The 21,742-nt window shown below is 40.9% G+C and overlaps 1 non-coding gene across 1 annotated transcript; it reads right to left on the bottom strand.

Moving 5' to 3' along the window:
* Nucleotides 1-753: 753 nt before the first annotated feature.
* TRNAT-AGU (transfer RNA threonine (anticodon AGU)) lies at nt 754-827 on the bottom strand. Its single transcript has one exon. It is a non-coding gene; the product is annotated as a tRNA-Thr (tRNA).
* Nucleotides 828-21,742: the final 20,915 nt, after the last annotated feature.

Genomic DNA, 21,742 nt, shown 5'->3' with positions numbered 1-21,742 from the left:
GCATAATGTTATAGTGTGAGGCACGTGAACCCATGGTCTCTCCATAAAATTAGATATCTTATGTACATATTTTCTAAAATTGGTATAATATTAAGTGTTGGCACCATGCTCCAAGAAGGTTGAATGGTGCACTTTGTTGAAGGTTGAGTTATTTACCAAGAGGAATAGATATCAATTCCCATTTAATACATCCTTTTCTTCTTTTTTTAGTAGTGCACCCATGTATTAGAAATCCTAGATCCGCCTCTAAATGATATCATACATCAGGACCAAGCTTGTAAACTTCATACTCACAACTTAATTGCCAAAGTTCTTCAAGGGAGAAAAACAAGAAGCCACAACTTAAAAAGTTAAATTACATAGTATGATCTATGCTAGAAGAGAAAGCAGCTTTCCTACCTCCAGAAGAATCCAAAAAAAATCTGAAGATCACCATGAACAAAAAATTAATACTACCATTTATCATTTTTTGCCAACAAAAAATTATTAATGATATACGACATTCAAAAGATCCGTGAAAATATTTGCCAAAGCATAAGAGAATGACAACGGTCATGCTATTCTTTTTTACATTCATGGTTGTATATGATTTGCCAATTGTAGAAGCCTAAGAGAAAAAAAGAAAAATTTGCCAAAGCTTATGAGAGATGAGGATTAGCACAGGGAATATCACGTGAAGCAATAATGTTCTGTATGATTCCTAAGAAAACTGCGCCAACTAATTTAGCAAACAATTGACAGCAAAAAATATTTTGCTTTCATTGAGAGTCGAACTCAAGACCTCCCGCTTACTAAACGGGTGCTCTAACCAACTGAGCTATGAAAGCTTCATTGCATATTTTCAGCGCACGTTAATATTTAAACTATAATATTCTCAGTAATATTATCTCCACTATCTGATGTAATTCCATTTTCAAACGGCAAGTTTTCCCGTAGCAAAATGATGGGAAGAACCACAAGTGAAACCATATAAAACCACAAAATGAACTCATATTGCAGCCAAATAAGACCAACATTTCCGTCATTCTAGAACAATGTCAATTCTTATGGTGTAATTACGCCCCCTATACTTTCTTTCTGTTTTCATTTTTTCTTCAGCTATAATCTATTGTAGCCAAATGGAAATTTTGTAACCGTTAATAGTATGTTTTCGTTGACTGTACAAATATAAGTGATGGGTGGCTATAATTCCATAGTTTTGTACATTATTTGCCTTGCATTTTATATGCTTTAATGATAAATTATACTTTATTTGCATGTAATGGAGTCTATTTTGTGTGTAGGTGAATTGAAGACGAAAGTAGAGCAAAAGGAATACTTAAACGTTGAAAGTGTGCTCGAGAACAGTAAAAAGGAGAGGTCAGGCAAAGGCCAGCTCAACCAGGCTTTAGGCTGGCGATGCTAGGCCTGTGGCCAGGTCCAGTCCGAATTTTGAAGAGTTATTTCGTCTCCTGGTTTGACTAGGACTTGGCCTACACGTTTAGGTCTTTTCCTACACATATAAATAGACCTAAAAACGCCACTTTGAAGGGAGACGGTCGGGAGAGATCGAGTTTGGACATAATTTAGACCTAAGGAGGCTAAGGAGATAGGGAATTCAACCTAAGGAGGCAAGAATACACTAGGAGCAAGGCGGAGAATTCTTCTACGAGTTTTTCACTTCCTTCTTCCTATTTTCCATTATTGGTTATGAATTCTAGTATTGTAGTTATGCATACTATTATGAATAGCTAATTTGTTATCTAGGGTTTTTGATGGAACCTATTGGAGGATGATGTTCCTATTACGTTAATATAGTTTTGATGTAGTATTTCTCTATTTGTTCAACTACGTTATTGTTGTGGTTGGTTGAAGAGATCTCAATCTACTGTGCCTATTTAGTATGTATTACTCAGGAGAAAGTGCATATTTAGGTAGTTGTTGAACAAAATCACTCCTAACATATATGAGGGATCAATATGGAGGGTTTAAAGGTGAGATTAGGGATAACGAAACCTTGGTGCTATCCGAGTGAGCCGTACTTAATGCCAACTAGCGTAGTTCGGGAGAATATATCTAGTAAATTGTGGTAATTACTCGGGAGAGAGTTACGACAGTCAGAGTGCTCATGATCGGTAGAGAAAACTTAGGCAAATTTATAGAAGACGTAGCGGAAAGGATTACGACAATAGGGGAAATCATAACTCTAGACCTTCGTAATCTTCTCTCAATCATTATCCTTGTTAATTGATAGTTTTACTGCTTTCTAGTATTTGTTAGTTAATTAGATAAAAATAAATATTATAATCTTTATAATTAGGAAATTGTTTGGACTTGTGTTTTTTAACGATATTGAACAACTGTAACTAAACCTTAGTTCTCTGTGGGATTCGACTCCGAACTTGTAAACCAGACTATATTTGCAACGACCGCTTAATCCTTTTTATAAGGCATAGTTGGGCGAGAATAATAAGCCGACTTCATTTGCTGAGATGAAATTTATTTTTGTTGCACATTTTGTCATCATATTGGCTATGTTGTGGAAGTCGATTAAACCATTAGACAGCCCAAAGAGCAAAAATATAAAATAATAAAAATAAAAAGAGTAACAGCTTATTTGGATGGTTGTTCCCCGTTGTATTCTATTGTATTGTTATCCAAAAAAATTTTGATTTGTTTCATTAAAATTGGTTGTATTGTATTGTTAAATTCATTGTTCCAGAACAATGGAAAGTCCCCTTTTTTAAAACAATCGATTTGGTGTGGTGGGATTGTTTCCGATTTTTCTTTCCAATTATGCCCTAACTTATTACTCCACAATTCTATTTTACCCTTTAACTTTTCCTATTTTAACTCCAAATCTCCAACCTATAACCTACTTTATTTTTTTCCAGAATTTCTGCCGCCAAAGTTAAAGATGTTTTGCCGCCTTCTGTTTTATTTTTTCTCCTATTTTGCTTTTAACTCAATTCTAATTAGCTGTGCTCCTTTGTTTTGCCTTCTTCTGTCTCGCTCCTTTGTTCTGCTTTCTTAAGGTGTTTTGCCTTCTTCTATTTTATTTTTTAAAATTATTTTTATGCATAATTTTGATAAATTTAATATTTAAACAATTGAGGGTATTTTAGTAAACTTATCAGTTACAGTACAGTACGATACAATTAAACCAAACAACAAAATATTATTTAACAATAACAAATAATATAATTTATCCAAACATTGTATTCATAAAACCATACGATACAATACATTATAAAATAATGGGGAACAATGATCCAAACAGAGTGTAAAAAAGTGGAAGAGACCGTCTATAAAATGAACGAATATACTCCCCATGATATATTACAGAGTTGGCCGCTTGGCCAAAAATATTTACAATATCTAGCCGGTATACTTAAACCTATATCTGTCTATACTATAGTAAAACAAGAAACCCTTTAACGGAATGTTATTCGCCTTTTTACCTTTTAAAAATAAGTTTAACTTAGACAAATATGTAATTTAAATTATTTTTTTAATATTTAGCACTTAAAATTAAGTAAAATTTTAATTATTGCCCACTATTTAGGAGTTCGATGTAACGACCCGACTGGTCGTTCTGCCTTTTAGAATCCCGTTTCCTTAAATAAAACTTTCTGCGCTTGCTGTAACTAATTTACGGCTTGCTGTAACTAATTTACGGCTTGCGGGGATGTTGGATTGGGATTTGGAAAAGTTTGGAGTGAAATATGCACAGTTGATTCCTTAGGATTTTCTTAAAGGGCTAAGTTTGATCTTGGTCAATATTTTGAGCAAACGGAACCGGGTTCGTATTTTTTCGGTCCCGGAGTGTCCGTAGAAAAATATGGGACCTGGGCGTATGCCCGGAATCGAATTCCGAGATCCCTAGCCCGAGTAATGAATTTTTAGTAGAAATTGTTAATTTGAAGTTTTAAAGATTTAAAGAAACTAATTAATGATTGATCCCATGGGTATCAGGCTTGTATGTTGGTTCCGAAGCCCGGTACAGGTTCGAAGTAACATTTAAGGCTTGCCCGCAAAATTTGGTGTCAATCCGAGTAGTTTAAGTGTGTTTTGACTCGTTAGAGGAAACTTAAGAACTTGAAGTTCATAAGTTTGATTCAATAGGTTTTAAGGGGTGATTCTTAGATTTAGCGTTGTTTCGGGCGTTCCGAAGGTTCGAGTAGGTCAGTTTTGTGATTTCAGACTTGTCGGTATGTTTGGGCGGGGCCCGGGAGCCCCGAGAGTCGATCGGACGAGGCTCGAGTGAAGTTGAAATTTTTGAGGAGTGCTGAAGCATCTGCTTCTGTCATAACCGCACCTGCAATTGGTTAACCGCAGGTGTGAGACCGCAGAAGCGGTCCTCCTATCGCAGAAGCGGCCAAGGCAGGCCAGGCCAGGAAACGCAGAAGCGGCTCCCAAGCCGCAGAAGTGGCTTCAAGACCGCAGAAGCGGGGCATGAATACAGATCATCTTCAGCTTGCAAAAAAAATGCGAAGAACTTTTGGAATTTGATCTGATAGAGCCGTCGGATTCACAATGGGCATGCGAAACATTTTATGTCAACAAAAGAGATGAGCAGACAAGAGGAAAACTCAGGTTAGTTATTAATTACCAGCCCCTTAACCATTTCCTTCCAGTATAAAGAACAAAGTAAGAGACTCCAAGAAAGTAAACTAAATTATAGATACAAAAGTTTCCCTACAAAGGGGCTGGCTTCAACAACCCATAAGGGATGGCTTACCAAGCTACACAAACAGTTAATTTGTTTATAGTCACAAAAGTTTTCCTACAAAGGGGCTGACTTCAACAACCCATAAGGGACGGTTTGCCAAGCTACACAACTCAGAAAACTTTTGTACTATAACCAACGTTAGCTGTTTATAACTCAGAAAACTTTCATACTACAATAAACTAACTTTCAAAGAGTATTCTTACTCTATTTCATACATGGACCGACCTTTCCATCCATTCGAAAGAAAGAACAAGAGGAAAATTTAGAAAGCACTCATATGTAATATATCACAAAAGATTTACAAAGTTTACAAGATGATCTTCCAACTACTACAAGGCCTCCTTTATATAGGACTAGGAGGTTATTACAAGACAAACTTACATGATAAAATAAACTTATCTTACATGGCAAACTTATCTACATGTGGGTCCTTCTTGGCATGTGAACGATTTTAGGCAAAACAACTAAAAAACTCCTGAAAACATGTAAAAGGGGCGAAATATACATGGTGTAGCATGTGAAAATATGAGGGAGCATGTGACTAGATGTGAAAGTAGGGTGTTGCATGTGACGGAGCAAGTGGAAACATGTAAAAACAAGTGGAAGTGGGGCCCGAATAGTATAGAAAGATGTGGAAACTTGTCTTGGCATGGGTAGATGATTTTAAAGGGTTTTTTGGTGGGTAATGTAGGATTATGGTGGGATTAGTAGGGATTTAGATAATTATCCTTCATTGATTCTAGAGTTGTCTTCTAGGCATCTTTTCAAAGACCTTGTGTAGTAATGCCTGGAACTTGACGGTCCTTCTCCGATGTGTTCTTTCTCCTTTGGATTGAGAGATGTAATCCGCAATTTTAATCTGGAAATGTCGTGAGTGATTTTTTTCTCGGATGACTTCGTATGGGGTTTGATACTCTTTTGCTGCTTCCCGGACTCTTTCCCAGTGAGGATGAGTGTTGGTATAATCTCAGCTTGCCCAATCATTTGGCCATATCTCTCTCAGGATGCACCTATTTTGCTGGAAAAGGATTCTTTGTGCCTCGCTATATTCTTCCTCCATTGATAAAATGGACACCGGAAATTTCCACCAGAATGATGCCTCTGCTTGCGCCTAGACTTTTCCATTAATAATCTTCAAGGCCTGTGGAACATGAATACTTTTGTTGTGTAGGAATCATTGAAACATTTTATCCAATATCTTCTAGGTTTGAACCATAGCAAAAATACTTTAAGGGCTAGTGCAATGTTATTAAAATCCTTGAAGACGTTGCATTTGAATTCCATGAAAATATAATACTGATGGCATAGGTATCAGAAAAATCATAATAGTTCTTGTGGAAAATCCTTGGCTTGAGCTATGAATATATGGCAGAACGGATATTCTGGATTGACCCCATATGGCCTGAGAATGGATCCTCCATGTTGCCGAAAAACTTGGAGCTCATAATAAGTTCTTCTTTCCATAATAATTGATGGATCAAAGGGATCCATGAGGTTGAACAACTCCGGTGGATGATCTGTTGACTTTAATGAACTCGTTCCTGGTATATTTGAAAGCATGAAGATGTGGCTAATTAGCTTTTGCTTAGACCTCAGTTTTGCTGGGGAAAATCTTTTTGAGAATTCTTCCGGTCGAGATAGAAACTGCGAGAATATTATCCTTTCCTTTTAGGTGCTTGACTTGAAATTTGTATGGAGAGCCATTGAGCCCATCTGAGAAGCTGAGGATTGGGAATAATTTTTGCATTTATCTGGATCATCTTTGGGAAGGCCTTCATATCCATCTCTATTAGAAAATTTGTATGAATAAGGAAGAAATTGAATTTCTTGATTCCATTATTTACTGCAAGAATTTCCTTGAAAGTGGAGTGATAATGTTGCTCGGCATCTTTGAACTTTCCACTGGCGTATCCGCATATTTTCCTCTGGCCATCTTTTTCTTCAAATAAAATAGCACTCCAATATTCATTGCTGGTATCAGTTTGCAGTATCTTCTTTCCATCTGAAGGGATGTAGAGGGACTTGACATTTTTAGATATCTCCTTTATTTTTCTGGCTGCTTCATCCCGTTTCTCTTCCCATGATGAAGCATTTTTCTGGAGCATATCTGTGAGTGGTGAAATGTATGTAGAGATATTTGGGATGAAATCTCTTACATAATTTATTACACCTAAGAACTGTTGGATCTGCTTTGTTGTGAGGTTGGTATCCGGAAATTTGAGTAATTCCTGACATATATGTGGTCCTGGACTGTATTCACCTTGGACAAAATGCATTCCGAGAAAATCGATCTCCTTTTGAGCAAGAACCATCTTTTTTGCTAAAAGCATGATCCCATATTGTGTTACCAATGCCTCAAATTGACGAAGCAAATTGACATGTTCTTCCAATATATCACTAAATAACAGGATGCCATCAATGTAAACTAAGGAGGTATGAAGGATGGGTTGGAAGATTTTTATCATGGCTTTTTGGAACAAGGAGGGTGCTGTTTTCAACCCGAAGGGCATGACTTTCCGTTGGAAGTGATGATCGGGGATGCAAAATCCCATTTTGGTTCGTTCTTCAGGGTGGATTCCCAATTGCCAAAATCCAGATTTTAAATCAAATTTGGAAACATATTTGGCCTTGGCTAAGTGGGAGAAAAGAGTGAGTTTATTTGGGATGGGGAATTTATCATCTTGGAGGAAATGGTTAAGTGGCTAGTAATTAATAACTCACCTGAGTTTTCCTCTTATCTGCTCAGCTCTTTTGTTGACATAAAATGCTTCGCATGCCCATTGCGAATCCTACGGCTCTATCAGATCAAATTCCAAAAGTTCTTCGCATTCTTTTTTTGCAAGCCGAAGATGATCTGGATTCATGCCTGAATGATTGGCCTTTGTCGGATTGATGTTTTCATTTTTCTTGAAAGAGAGCTTGATAAAAAACTCTTGGTTTTTTCATAACGGACTTTTCCCTTTCTTCATGAAATACTTGTGGGATTCAGCACATGAATGTTCAATGAGATTTTGCTCAATCTCTTTGATTTGTTCTCCATTGGTGATTTAGAATAGCCTTGGAATATCAGAATAAAATTTGATCTGCTTTTTAAAAGCTATCCCGTTAGCCTTGATCTGGAGTTGATCCCTAAGTTGTCCGTAAATGTCGAATCCAATAATAAGATCTTTTCCTGATACATCAGACCCTATCATCTTGGTTCTATACTTCAATCCTGGAAAGAACTCAATCGTGACTAGATTCTTTGTGATGACGGTGGTAGTCAGGATTCCATTTGATGCAGTGTTAAAATCCTTAAAGTGCGGCACCCATTGATCTTCAGGGAGAACAACAGGATTTATGAGTGAGGGAAGCAGCTCCGGTGTCGATGAAAGCAATAACTCGAGTTGGTTTATCCCATTTGGATGAATAGACCTTGAGTTCTACTTGAGGAATGGCTACGAGAGCGTTGATCTCCTCTCGGGCTTCGATCACTGGTTCTGAAATTTGGTAGTGATCATTGCCTTGATCTTTAAAGACATCAAGAGAGAATAAAGTTTCTTCATTAGGTTCATCATCCACAGAGAATATGGATTCAAGGTCCTCCTCTTTTCCGAGATGTATGCCAGTGTAATCTTCAATCTCTTCAAGGAGTTTGACAGATCTTCTCGATTAGGGACAATTTTTCAAATGTCCAATCTTGTGGCAAATAAAACATCTGTTTTTCTTGTGAAAATTTTCTGGCCTTCTACGTCTGAAATATTTTGTGCGTCTCTTGGACCTTAATTTCCCATCTGGAATTCTTGGCCATTTGAACCTCCTAAATTCTCTCTGTCGCCTAGATGTGTGGCAGGAACATCCTGATCCGGTGATTAGGTCAGATTTGCGGCATGCTTTGTCAAGCGCTGGATTGTGTTGGATAATTTATTTTAGGGCAGAGCGCTTCGTACAAATGTCATCTAATGCAACGAAAATAGCTTGCCTGATATAACCAATTTGAGGGATTGTTATAGATTGAAACTTTTCTTCAATGATGGTCATGGTTCGGTTTGCCAACAACTTTGGAAGGGAAGAGACAAAGGCTTGCTTTAGATTGATGTCTCTACCGATCTCGAAGTATATCTTTGCCATTTTTTGAAAATGCCTGTCAATGTCATTTCTGTCGAATGATACACACTTTATCTCGAAGAGTTGTCTTTGCGTTTTCTCCTGTCTTTGGCCAGTATCTCCGCAGAAAACTTCATGTAGGATTCTGATATTGAAGGCAAAATATTGGGAAGTAAGAAAAGTATTTTTGTCTTGAATTCCAAGTGAGTTCCACTAATCTCTGAGAATTCCTGAGAACCGTGAAGTGAGTTCTGACAGGCTGATATACTTTTCTCGTTCCACCAAATTTTTGGTCACCATCCAAGTATAGAAGTCTTGGATCCTTTGAGGCCATCTTGAAACCTTGACATCATCTAAGGTGAAAGTGTGGAAGCCAGTTCCAATTGGTTTTGACGCCATGGGCTCATATCTTCTTTCTGGGATTGGTTCATTTGTCATGCCTTCTTGTTCCTCATCTACTTCAGATACTTCTGGGTCTCTTGGCTGATTTACAAATATTGGGGGATTGTCATCTTCGGAAGAGTTTGTTATGGATTCATTGCTTGATTGAGAGCTCTCTTCCATTGTTTCATCGTCTGATGAATTTAGAGATTCCGACCATGGAGTATCTTCTTCTGATATGTATCTTAGCTGGGAGACATAGAGGTCTGGAACCTTCTGGTCAGAAATCATCAGATTTTCGGGGTTCGATCCTTTTGAACTTTCTCCTTAGTCTCGCCTTTTCTTTGTTTGTTTTTGTGCCGCAAGAGCGTCCTTCCTTTCCCAAATTATTTTTGCAATATCAAAATCATGTTCTTCTTTTAGGGGTTGGGTGAAAGTGATTGGATTTTGTGAGGTAGATGGAAAAGTAGAAAAGGTATAGTCTAATTTAGGCGGGGAATATGCTTGTGGAGACATAGGGAAGAAGGTAGGTTTTGAGGGGAAAACTGGGGTCTTTTGTGGCTCAAAGTGGTCATTTCTCAAAAGTTGAATTTGTTCTCTAATGGAAATCGTCTCTTTTTGTTGTTGTTGGAAAAATTGGAAAAGTGAAGTTCCTGGAGGACAAATCTCGTATTGTAACTTTGCCAACCTCAGTTCCAAGGCTTTGATTAGCCCAGCATGGTGAGACGATGTTTGCTCCATATTTTTCTCAATTGTTTCCACTTTGCTCATCATTTTGTTTTGTGTATGGGCCACATTCTTTATGATGTTGCCAATGTTGTTCAACACTTTGTTTTGGCAGATGGAGTTTTCTGATTGTCAGTTCATTGTTGCTTCGATGTCACTTGTTGGGGGGTTTTTCTCCAGTAGGTAACACTATGTTTTTCTTGGGAATTTTTGGAGCATGGCTTATACCCTCCTTTTCAAAAGGTTGGAGTGAAGGAAAATCTAGGGTATGACTGGAGCTTGAAGGACTTAGCATGAATATCTGTGGTTGTGTGGGATTTGTGGTTTTTTGAGTTGGTAAAGTTTCAGGTTCAGATGGCTTTTTGGATTCCGGGGTATGAGCAGGTGTGGTTTCACTATCCTCCCAGCTTGGAGTGAATTTTTCTGGTAATTTTGGCCATTCCTAGGGTTTGTAACTAACAAGAAATTCATATTTACCTGGACGACTTAATGAGCCAACCGAAGGATCTTTATTTCCATATTTGACTCGAAATTGTTTTTCAGTGGTCTTCCCCTTTTTCTTGGATTTTGGTTTAGTTTTGTTGGGGCCGAACCTTTCCCAATGACGCTGGTGGTGTTCATCATATTCTCCAGTTGGATCTTCCAAACAGTCTTGGCAGTCGCAATCAAGATCCCAAGGGCAGTGTCCCGTAAAGAGGCATTTGAACCACCAAGCCCTTTTTCCTTCTCTGTCAAAATTTTGACACCAGTCATGTTCTTTCATGATGCTTTGTATATTCCAAAAGAATTCTCCATTAGGTTCAAGGTATGTATCTATTGTATCTTTGGGTTGAATCATTTGGCAAGAAAAGATGGTTTTATTGGGTGTTTTGAGATGGGAATGGTCAAAGCTTATGTAGACGGTTTTGTCATTTCTTTTGGTAAAAGTTGGTTCTCCAGATTACAGAGATTCCTCCGGTTCTCTTAACTTTTCATAATTTGTGATCCAGGAATCAGGAAGAATTTTGACAAGTTCATCTCTGGAAATTTGTCTGGGTATTTGGGTGCACATGGTGTTTCCTTTGGTAGCATCAATATTTAAGAGTAAAGCATTTTCTCCTCCGGGGAGGCAAAGATCCATGGCATGATTTTGGACTCACCACTCCATTTGGTGATGAAGAGTGGTTTGGATGGAATCTTTGGCTTGAGGGCCTCCTTGGATTTGGACTTGGATTTTTAGTGCTTTGGTTAAGTATGGATCATAAAGGAACATGTTGAAATTGGGAAAGATAGTTAGGAAGACAGTCCCAGCATTCAGGGTAACTTCTGCAGTACCCAAATTTGCATGTTGGTAATCCAAGTATCTTGTATCTAGAAGAGAAAGATGAGCTACAACAGGTTGACCTTTTCTTCCGTGATATATTAAAACAATTCTGATAGTACCAAAATGGATATGAGTAAAACCATGATCTCTCCATTGCCTGGGAAAATCATCTGGGATTTGAAGGGTGGTAAATTGTTCCTCTCGAGTGACAAGAATAGGATGCTGGTCAAGTTTTGAGGCAGCAACATATTCTTTAACTCCTTTTGGTCTGTGTTGGACTAAGGAACGAATTTGGGTCCAAGGTGCAAATGATTTATTGGCAAAAGTTAAGTAGGGGTTTATGAGGGGTAGTTCAGTAGAGGATACTTTTTGTTCATCGGGCATGATATCTACTTCATATAGGTGATCATATATTTTGGACAAAGTTTTATATAGAGTAGGATACATATTCATTTTTGCTAGGGAAGAGGATGATGGAAATGACTCAGACATATTTAGTAAATTGTTCCTCCCTCCGAAAGGAAGGGCTGGCTCTGATACCACAGTATAAAGAACAAAGTAAGAGACTCCCGCTTGGCCCATTTTTGCAGATGCGGTCTCTTCCTCGTAGAAGCGGGACTACAAATGCGGTCTCCTGACCGTAGATGCGGAAATCGCTGAAGCAGTGAGCTTCATTTAATACGGGTTCTAAGTCATTTTTTACCACTTTTCACTCCTCCATTGGCGATTTTTGGGAGCTTTTGAGAGAATACTTCCACCTAGCATCTTGAGGTAAGTTCATCCCACCTATTTCTAGTTTAATGATTTCATCTTGGGTAGATTAAACACTAGTATTAAGGTGAAATCATGGAGTTAGAGCAAAAATCTAGGGTTTTAGTAAAAGTTAGATTTAACCACGAAATTTGCTATGGAATAAATTAGAAATCATATTTTATCGATCCTTAGATTATAGAGAACAACTTCCTTCGAAAAATTTCGGAATCCGGGCAAGTGGGCCCAGGGGGCGGATTTTAGGAAACTTGTGTTAAAGGTTGGAAAATTGCTTAAATAGCTAGAATTCGATCTTGGAACCTATATTGACTAGTTCTTACCTCATTTAACTAGTTTGGGATCGTTCGACTCCGAATTGAGGGCTTGGACTCGTTCTTGGTATTGGAAGTGCACTTTGGAGCGAGGTGAGTCTCCTTTCTAATCTTGTAAGAGGGAATTGTCCCCATAGGTTAATAATTGAATTAATTGCTATTATATGCTTGGGCTACGTACGCACTAGGTGACGAGAGTCCGTGCGTAGCTACTATTATGTTAAGTTCGGGTAGTCTAGGACCCAAAAGCATGCTCTATGTGATATTCTCGTAACTTGATGATAAATTCGAATTCGTATAAATTATGTTGATTAAGGTAAATGAGACTAGTAAGAGGAATCTTATCTTGTTTGGTCTTTTAAAAGAGAATTGAAGATCCCTATGAATAACTATTCCTCAGATATAAACTATTGTCTGCTTGTTGATGAGTTTATTTATATTTGATCGCGTCACACGTGTGATTTGCGAGCAGGGTAATAGTTGCATCTATGGTTCGAGCCGTTCGACCCTCGGTAGTACACAATTTACTTTTATATTGGATCGGGCCGTACGTCCCTCAGTGTTACTTGCGCATGCTTTACTTAGTATTTTTCTGTGGACTGAACTTCATATATGCCTTGAAACGTAAATAGATACCCATGATATTATCTGGAAAAAGAAATGTTATTCCTTGCCATAAAATGTTAACTAAATTGTGCTATGCATGCTTATTATAAATTCTTTCTCATGTTATTTGACCCTAGTAAGTATCAAGTCGACCTCTCGTCTCTACTTCTTCGATATTAGACGGGATACTTACTAGGTATATATTGTTTACGTACTCATACTACACTTTTGTACTTAATTGTACAGGATCTGAGGCAGGTGTCTATGTCTATCAGTCTGGTGCACATCCTTGAGCATATTTCGAAACTTCTACAGTGAGTTGCTTCCCTTCCCATGCCTTTCAGCAGCCTGAAGGAGTCTCTCTTATGTATTTTTGCTGTCTATTCTGTTTCGAACAGTAGGATAGTGTGATTTTTTTGTATATTCTACTAGTTGCCCACAGTTTGTGACACCAGGTCTTGGCACACACTTTAGTAGACTATATTGTTTTGGGATTGTATGATTATTTTTGGCTTTACTGATCATTTCTAATTTTACTTCAACTTAAGGAATCGTTGCAACAATTTTTGGGTAAAAGTAAATGAGAGATTATTTAGTATTTTTTGCGTTGGCTTGCCCGGCAATTATGTTGGGCGTCATCATGACCTATTATGGAAATGGGTCGTAACAACATGGTATCAGAGCACTAGGTTCACGTAGGTCTCACAAGTCATGGACAAACCTAATAGAGTCTTGTGGATCGGTACAGAGACGTCTGTATTTATCTTCGAGAGGCTATAGGTTGTTAGGAAAACTATTCTTTATTCATTTCCTATCGTGCAGTGGTTGGTATACTAAATTTCCTCTTCTATTCTCTCAAAGATGGTGAGGACATGCATGGCTGATGTTCCAGACCTGGGAGGAGCTGCTCCCCCTATTGCTAGACGCCGAGGCAAAGGCTAGGGGAGGGCACCGACCCGAGGTAGGGGACGAGGGCATCCCAGAGTTATCCTAGTAGTACCACCAGCAGATCCCGCGAGAGATCCTATCATTGAGGAGCAGGAATGAGGTGCCCGTAGCTGAGCCTATCCCGGTGGACTTTTTGACAGCACCAGGATTCCAGGAGGTCATGGGCCGTATGCTGGGTTCATGGATTCTATGACTCAGGCTGGTTTATTTCCAGCAGATCCAGCTACATCACAGGCAGGAGGGGAGCACAGACCCCTACTGCTCAGGCTCATGGTCATGTAGCTGCAGTGTATCAAACTTCGGGTGCACTACCCGTAGATGGGGCCCAACCAGTTGCTGCAGTGGCGCCCTAGCTCAGACCAGCTACGGACGGTGACCCCATAGAAGTTATTGGATAGATGGACTAGACTTCACCCTCCTATCTTCGGGGGTGAGCATCATGAGGATGCCCAGGATTTCATTGATAGGTACAGGGACAGACTGAACAACATGAGGATATTGGAGTCGCATGGAGTTGACTTCACTACTTTTCAGTTAGAGGGCAGGGCCCGTAGATGGTGACAGTCCTATGTTCTCGGCAGGCCAACAGGTTTTCCTCCCCTCACCTGCGGTCAGTTCACCTAATTATTCTTGGATAGGTATATTCCACCCTCTGAGAGGGAAGAGATATGGTATCAGTTTAAGCATATGGAGCAGGGTCAGATGTCTATGACCGATTATGAGGCGAGGTTCTCTGAATTGTCTCGCCATGCACTCATGATACTTCCCACAAATGTAGAGAGAGTGTGGAGACTTGTTATGGGGTTACACCCCGGTATTCGAGCTAGCATGGCCCGATAGGTGGAGTTGGGTATTAAGTATCAGGTAGTGGTGGAGATTGCTCGCAGGATTGAGGGGTAGAGAGCAGATTCAGCAGGACAAGAGGGCCCGATTTTTGGGACAGTTTAGAGGTGTCCCAGCTAGGGGTAGAGGTCACTTCGGGAGGGGCCAACCCAGTAGACCCCTATATTCAACACCACCACCCACTCCCCGAGGTGCTCCAGTGAGGCCTTATTTTAGTGCGACGCCGGAGAGTTCTTATCGCCCACCAGCTATTCAGGGTTCCTCCGGCGGGTATTCTAGTCATCAAGATTCTTTCAGTGCTCACTTCAATGTCTTGCCATAGAGTTCATATCGCCCACCAGCCATCTAGGGCTCTTTTAGTGGGTATTCAGGTCAGCAGCTCAGACTTCAGGTCAGTAGACTATGGTACCGAGAGTATTCTATGAGTGTGGAGATCCGGGTCACATGAAGAGGACCTGCCCCAGACTTCGGGGCAAGGCAGTGCAACAGGGTCAGCAGTCTATGATTTCAGCACCGACTGCCCCCCCACCTAGAGGTGGAGGGCAGACGAGTAGGGGCCGTCTTAGAGGTGGAGGCCAGGAAGGGAGAGGTCAGCCAGCTACTGTTCAGTCAGGTGGAGGCCAGCCAACCGGCGCTCCAGCTAGATTCTACGCCCTTCCGGCCAGGCCAGATGCATTGGCCTCAGATGTCATCATCACAGGTATTATCTCCGTCAGTGGTAGGGATGCTTCGATATTATTTGATCCAGGGTCTACTTATTCATATGTATCATCTCTGTTTGCTCATTTTCTGGTTATTTCTCCTGAGCCATTGGGCACTCCTGTTCATGTGTCCACTCCTGTGGGTGATTTTATGGTTGTGGATCGGATCTACCGGTCCTGTGTGGTCACATTTTGTGGTTTCGAGACTAGAGTGGATCTCCTATTGCTTGACATGATCGACTTTGAGGTCATCCTGTGCATGGATTGGTTATCTCCATATCACGCCGTCTTAGGTTGCCATGCCAAGACTGTTTCATTAGCGATGCCAGGGTTGCCGAGGTTAGAGTGGAAGGGTTCCACAGCTGATACATCTAGTCGGGTTATTTCTTTCCTGAAGGCTCGGCATATGGTCGAGAAGGGGGGTTTGGCTTATCTAGCTTATGTTTGGGACACTACCACAGATTCTCCGACGATTGATTCAGTTCCAGTGGTTCGAGAGTTTGCTGATGTGTTTCCTTCTAATCTCCCTGGTATGCCACCAGATCGCGATATTGATTTATGTATTGATTTGGCTCCAGGCACCCAGCTTATATCTATTCCACCGTACCGCATGGCTCCTAAGGAGTTGAAGGAGCAGCTTGAGGAGTTGTTAGCAAAGGGGTTTGTTAGACCCAGTGTATCACCTTGGGGTGCACTAGTGTTATTTGTGAAGAAGAAATATGGGACTATGCGGGTGTGCATTGATTACTACCAGTTGAACAAAGTCACCATCAAGAACAAGTATCTGTTTCCTCGTATCGATGATTTGTTCGACCAATTGCAGGGTGCTAGGGTGTTCTCTAAGATAGACTTGAGGTCAGGTGTCATGACCCTAACCCCGAACCCGATCGTGATGGCGCCTCTCGTGAAGACAAGGCCAGCCAATTAAACCCAATTCACTTTTTAAAATAATTAATCAGCATAAAAGTAGTCTAAACATGATTTAATCATACTAAGTAGCGGAAAATAGTATGGAAATACAACCTAACACAACCCTAACCGGGGTGTCACAAGTCACGAGCATCTAACAGTACTGAATCCTCAAATGTAACTACAGAGTTTTAAACACTGAACTAAGAACATGAGGGAAATAGATAGAGAGGAGCTCCAGGCTGCGAAACGCCAATAGCTACCTAAAGACTCCTCGAAGATCCACCTAAAGCTGGAATGAATTAGCACTCGGGAGCGGGACCAGCTATGCTTGAATCTGCACACAGGGTGCAGGGAGTAAAGTGAGTACTCCAACTCAATGAGTAACAAATGTAAATAATGACTGAAAGTAAGAAAACACGTAAGGCACACAACATTCTATAATGAAGCAGTAAAAATCATTCAAAAGCAGTAAACCAGTGAAAAATCAAGTAAAGCTTCTTTTAACAAGTAAACAAGTAATTGACAGGTAATTAAGGTAAAGTAAACAAATAAAAGTTCGCCCCTCGGGCACAGTATCAGCAAATCCGCCCCTCGAGCAACATCTCAGAACAATACCAGCCCCTCGAGCTCAATCTCACATCTTAAAGGGTACCCACGCTCACTAGGGGTGTGCAGACTCCTGGAGGGGCCCCTTACGGCCCAAACGCAATAACAAGCCACCTCGTGGCATCATCACTAGGCCCTCGGCCTCATATCAATCAAACCACCTTGTGGTGCACATATCTCAGGACCTCGGCCTCATAATCAATATCAAATGTTTCCTCACAACATAGGCCACCGGCCTTACTAAGTCAAAATCCTCACAAGCCCCTCGGGCAATAGTAAAACAGTATTTCTCAGCTCAATCATCATATAAAATATCATTTAAGTATTAAAACTGAGTAAACATGGCTGAGTATGAAAACAATGAAAAAATAGCATGACTGAGTTCAAATATAAAGTTAAACAGTGAGGAAATATCAATAAAAAGCCCCAAAGGATTCAAACAGTTGGCACGAAGCCCAAATATGGCATTCAGCCTAAATAATAATGATAACAAACAGTTTTCAATCTAATACGCGGTAAAATCATCAATCGGGATAGACCAAGTCACAATCCCCAATAGTGCATGACCCCACGCTCGTCATCAAGTGTGTGCCTCACATCAATATAGCACTACGATATGCAATCTGGGGTTTCAAACCCTCAGAACATCATTTACAATCATTACTCACCTCAAACCGGCTAAATCTCTAGCTTGCGACACCTTTGCCCCTCGAATCAGCCTCCACGTGCGTCGAATCTATCCAAAATCAGAACGAGAACGTCAAAATATGCTAAGGGATCGAAGCCCAAGCGAAACAATCAATAAAGGGCACAAATCCCGAAATTACCAAAACCCGACCCCGGGCCCACGTCTCGAAATTTAGAAATTTTTACACCAATAGATTACTTATCTTCCCACGAGTTCATACATACCAAGAACATCAAAATCCATCCACAAATGACCCTTCAAATCCCAAATGTTTGGCCTCCAATTTCAAGCCCTAGTTCTTCAAATTTAGGCTTAGATTCCATGATTTTCTAGGTGAAATTCACATAATAATCGAGTTTTTAGTCAAAGAATCTTACCTCCAAGTGATTCCTCTCGAACCCCTCTTCAATCTCCTTCAAAAATCTCCAAAAACGACCAGATATGGAGGAAATGAGCCCCAAAATCGCGGACAAGACGAGTTAAAAACATTCTGCCCAGGCCTTAATTTCCTTCTTCGCGTACGCAGTCAAAGCCTCGTTCGCGAAGCACAAAAATAACGTTGACCATTATCCTCTTATGCGAACGCGATGCTTTTCCCAGATGAACCTTTGCGAACGCAATCCTTCCATCGCGAACGCGATGGGTTAATTTCCATTGAAGCTTGACATTTCAATTCCTTCTATGCGAACGCGACTACACGCCCGCAAACACGATGCACAACCTCACAGCCCTTCGCGAACGCGTCACCTGCCTCACGAACGCAAAGGCTAAACTTCCACCTCCCTCAGTAGACTCTTCGCGAACACGAGGGTCCTCTCGCGAACGCGAAGACCAAAATGTCTACAACTGCTGGAACTCCAAATCTGTAATTTTTCAAACTTTAAAATGATCCGGTTGACCACCCGAAACTCACCCGAGGCCCCCGGGACCTCAACCAAAGGCACAAACATATCCTAAAACCTTATTCAAACTTGTTCCAATCACCAAAACACCTCAAACAACATCAAATTACCCAAAACACATCGAATTCAAGCCAAACTTTCTAAAATCTTCCGAATTATGCTTTTGATCAAAAACAAAAGCAAACCACGTCCGAATGACTTGAAATTTTGCACACACATCCCAAATGACACAACAGAGCTACAACTCCCGGAATTCCATTCCAACCCCTTTATCAAAATTTCGCCTATCAACCTGAAATCGCTAAAATATCAACTTCGCCAATTCAAGCCTAAATCTACTATGAACCTCCAAAATTCATTACGATCATGCTCCTAAGTCACAAATCAGCTCCTGAAGCTAACCAAACCACCGGAACTCACATCCGAGCCCTCTAACACATAAGTCAACATCCGGTTGACTTTTCCAACTTAAGCTCCCTCAAAAGAGACTAAGTGTCTCAAACCTTACCAAATTCCTTCCGAATTTGATCCGGTCAACCCGATATCACATAACACGGATAAACAAAGCATAAAGAAGCAAAAATAGGGAAAACGGAGCGGTAACTCATGAGACGACTGGCCGGGTCGTCACATCCTCCCCAACTTAAACAAATGGTCGTCCACGAACGAATCAAGAAACATACCTAAAGCCTCAAACATGTGAGGATATCTGCTTCGCATCTCCCGCTCGATCTCCCAGGTAGCCTCCTCCACGGGCCGACCTCTCCGCTGCACTTTCATTGAAGCTATATCCTTTGACCTCAACTTTCGAACCTGACGACCCAAAATAGCTACTAGCTCCACATCATAGGTCAAATCATCATCCAACTGAAACGTGCTGAAATCCAGAACATGAGACGGATCCCAAATATACTTCCGGAGCATAGAAACATGAAATACCGGATGCACACTCGACAATCTAGGTGGCAAAGCAAGCTCATAATCCACCTCCCCAATCCTCCGAAGCACTTCAAAAGGCCCAATGAACCGCGGACTCAATTTCCCTTTCTTTCCAAATCTCATAACACCCTTCATGGGCGAAACCTTCAACAGAACCTTCTCACTAACCATGTAGGACACATCACGAACCTTCCTATCAGCATGACTCTTTTGCCTCGATTGCGCTGTACGAAGCCTCTCCTGAATCACCTTCACCTTCTCTAAAACATCCTGCACCAAATCTGTCCCCAATAGCCTAGCCTCACCAGGCTCGAACTAACCAACTGGAGATCTACACCGCCTCCCATACAAAGCCTCATATAGAGCCATCTAAATACTCGATTGGTAGTTGTTGTTATAAGAAAACTCTACAAGCGGTAGAAACTGATCCCATGAACCTCCGAAATCAATGACACAAGCACACAACATGTCCTCTAATATCTGAATAGTGTGCTCAAACTATCCGTCCGTCTGAGGGTGAAAAGTTGTGCTCTACTCAACCTGAGTACCCAACTTTTGCTGCACAAACCTCCAAAACTACGAAGTAAACTGAGTGCCCCTATCTGAAATGATTGAAACTGGGACACCATGCAAATGAATAATCTCCTAGATATAGATCTCTACCAACCGCTCTGAAGAATATGTAGTACATACAAGAATAAAGTGCGCGAACTTGGTCAGCCGATCCACAATCACCCAAATAGCATCGAACTTTCTCAAAGTCCGTGCCAACAACAAAGTCCATAGTGATCCTCTCCCACTTCCAATCGGGAATAACCATCTGCTGAAGTAAGCCACCCGGTCTCTGATGCTTATATTTCACCTGCCGACAATTTAGACACCAAGCTACAAATCCCACAATGTCTTTCTTCATTCTTCTCCACCAATAGTGTTGCCTCAAATCCTTATACATCTTTGCGGCACCTGGATGAATGGAATACCGTGAGCTATGAGCCTCTTCCAGAATCAATTCCCGAAGCCCATCCACATTGAGCACACAAATCCGACCCTGCATCCTCAACACCACATCATCTCCAATTGTCACATCTCTAGCATCATCATGCTGAACTCTATCCTTAAGGACAAGCAAACGTGGATCATCATACTGGCGCTCTCTGATGCGATCATATAAGGAAGACCGAGAAACCACACAAGCCAATACCCGACTGGGCTTCGAAATATCCAACCTCACGAACCGATTGGCCAAGGCCTGAACATCAACTGCAAGAGGTCTCTTCCCAACTAGAATATATGCCAAACTCCCCATACTCACTGCCTTTCGGATCAAAGCATCGTCTACCACATTGGCCTTTCCCGGATGGTACAATATAGTGATATCATAGTCCTTAGAAAAATCTAACCCTCTCCGCTACCTCAAATTAAGATCCTTTTGCTTGAACAAATACTGAAGGCTGCGATGATCAGTAAACACCTCACAAGATACGCCATACAAGTAATGCCTCCAAATGTTCAATGCGTGAACTATGGCAGCCAACTCTAAATCATAAACGGGGTAGTTCTTCTCATGGGGCTTCAACTGACGAGAAGCATAAGCAATAACTCTACTATCCTGCATCAATACACAACCAATACCAACTCTCGAAGCATCACAATACACGGTATATAAACCTAAAGCCGATGGCAAAACTAACACTGGAGTTGTGGTTAAAGCTGTCTTGAGCTTCTGAAAGCTCTCCTCACACTCGTCCGACCGTACAAATGAAGCAACATTCTAAGTCAACTTGGTCAAGGGCGATGCGATAAATGAGAATCCCTGAATAAAACGGCGATAATAACCTGCCAAACCAAGAAAGCTGCGAATCTCTATGGCCGAGGACGGTCTGGGCCAACCCTGAACCACCTTTATCTTCTTCGGGTCAACCTGAATACCCTCGCTGGACACCATGTGCCCCAAGAAAGCCACTGAACCGAGCCAAAACTCACACTTGGAGAATTTTGCATAAAGCTTCTTCCTCCTCAATCTCTACAACACAACTCTCAAATGCTTCGCGTGCTCCTCCTAACTACGCGAGTACACCAGAATATCATCAATGAAGACTATGACAAACGAATCGAGATAAGGCCGAAACACGTTGTTTATCAAATGCATGAACACTACTGGGGCATTGGTCAACCCAAAATATATCACCAAGAACTCATAATGACCATATCTGGCCCTGAACGCGGTCTTAAGAATATCCGAGTCCCTGATCTTCAACTGGTGATAACCTGAACGGAGATCAATCTTGGAGAACACTCTTGCTCCCTG

This window comes from Nicotiana tabacum, chromosome 8, assembly GCF_000715075.1.
Source record: "Nicotiana tabacum cultivar K326 chromosome 8, ASM71507v2, whole genome shotgun sequence".
Classification (NCBI taxonomy): domain Eukaryota; kingdom Viridiplantae; phylum Streptophyta; class Magnoliopsida; order Solanales; family Solanaceae; genus Nicotiana; species Nicotiana tabacum.
The sequence above is the reverse complement of the archived record's forward strand: the minus strand, read 5'-3'. Positions and strand labels throughout refer to the sequence as shown.